The 1,696-nt window shown below is 52.2% G+C and overlaps 1 long non-coding RNA gene across 1 annotated transcript; it reads left to right on the top strand.

The window, feature by feature from the left end:
- Positions 1–6: 6 nt before the first annotated feature.
- LOC115280618 lies at positions 7–1,276 on the top strand. The gene is made up of 2 exons (XR_003903858.1): positions 7–174; positions 687–1,276. It is a non-coding gene; the product is annotated as an uncharacterized LOC115280618 (long non-coding RNA).
- The last annotated feature ends 420 nt before the right edge of the window (positions 1,277–1,696 follow it).

The following is a 1,696-nucleotide window of genomic DNA, read 5'->3' as shown; positions in this document are numbered from 1 at the left end:
TCAGGAGACACTGACAGTCCGCCTCCAGTGTGACTCGTTTGTCCAGATGATACTTCCAGACTCTGTTCATCATCTGCTGAAAAGATGGCGACCCAAGCCAGTGTGGTCCCCGGAGCCCCATGGCAAATTCCGTGTTGTCTGCTGGCACGTCTGCCCGTGGACTCACAGACTCAGGTGAGTACCTGTAGGTCTATGTGTTCGGAATCTGAACCCAGAGAGTTTTCTGGTTTGCTGGTCGCCAGAGAAACCTGAGAATGTTCCTTATAGCCCAGCACTGCCCTGTTCCCTTTCTCTTTCTGTCAGCACAGGGCTCCCACTGTGAGCCTGAGGGTTCCCAGAACACGGTTGGTCACGGGGCTCGGAGGGGAGCAGCCATGGATCCGTGAGACGGAACCTGGTGCTGGCAGGTGCACGGTCTCGGCCACTCACAGATCAGCCTGGACATATGTCAACACATGTGTCCTTATTCATGGTCCTGTGAGGACACCTGGTATCTGAGGGGAAAAGAAAAAAATAGGCTTTTGAGTGATGGTCTGTTTGCTTCCGCCAGGACCCTGCTGATGGTGGATTTGTATTTGTGGTTTTTTTTAGTTTGCTTTTTGTTTTGTAGTAAATTCAAGCATGATAAATTCAAAACAAAAGATAATCAGGAGAAAATGTAGTTTGCATTATATTATTTTACTCAGGCCCATAAAGTAGAGACATGCATGAGATATCAGTTGAACACAGGACACAAAGAAGACAGAAGGATGTGAGTGGTGACAGTGACCCAACCAGTGACTCTCTGACTCTTGAGCTGCAACGTACAGGACAGAGCTGGACACCAGCAGGGCAGCCCGGACACAGCGTCCCAGGCGGTGGCTCAGCAAGGGGCTGCTCCGAGGGACCCGCCCCAGTCCATGTGCTCTGTCAGCTGTCCCATGGCCCACACAGCTCCACCCTAACTGACTCTGGAGACCTCCCAGCCCAGGCCACACGGTAAAGACTGTGTCCCGCTGGATAGACCGCACCCCCCACTCCGCTCTGGCCTCTTGCAGATCCGGGACCCGCCGAACCAGGGCCCCCCTCCCTGCGGCCACCACAACCTCCCACATCAGTCAGATGTTCGTTCCTGGTCTTCACACAGCCTCAGCCCATACGCATCTCCTATTAAAAGTCTTTCCCTCCACCTGGTTGCTAAAGGAAGGATCAGGAAAGTCACTACTGAATCTTTCTGCTCCTCCCTGTGCCTTGTGGGAGCTGTTAGTAATGCCTCCACAGTCCCCCCACCAACACACACTGTCCCAATGTTCCTCATATTTCTCTATCACTTCCTTTCTTATTTTTTTTACTTTCTGAGATAAAGAAAGGGGGGTGTAAGTGTTGAGGGGCAGAGAGAGAGAAAAAAGGAACCAGAGAGCGAGAACTCCAGAGGCAGAGAGGGAGAGGGAGAGAGAGAGGCAGGGCTCCCTCTCACCTGAAGCAGGGCTTGTGCTCACCCAAAGCAGGGTTCGAACTCACTGACTGTGAGGCCATGACCTGAGCCAAAGTTGGATGCCTAAACGACTGAGCCACCCAGGCGCCCCTCTACCACTTTCTTCTCCACTCTGGCCACAATGTCACATTTTCATTTCCTGTGTGGACCTGGCCGGGTCTAACCACTCTTCCAAGGAGATTATGTTCCTACTGTTGCTGTAACTAATTACCACTAACTTAG

This window comes from Suricata suricatta, chromosome 16 (assembly GCF_006229205.1).
Source record: "Suricata suricatta isolate VVHF042 chromosome 16, meerkat_22Aug2017_6uvM2_HiC, whole genome shotgun sequence".
In the NCBI taxonomy this organism is placed as follows: domain Eukaryota; kingdom Metazoa; phylum Chordata; class Mammalia; order Carnivora; family Herpestidae; genus Suricata; species Suricata suricatta.
This window is presented reverse-complemented; position numbering and strand designations above follow the sequence as displayed.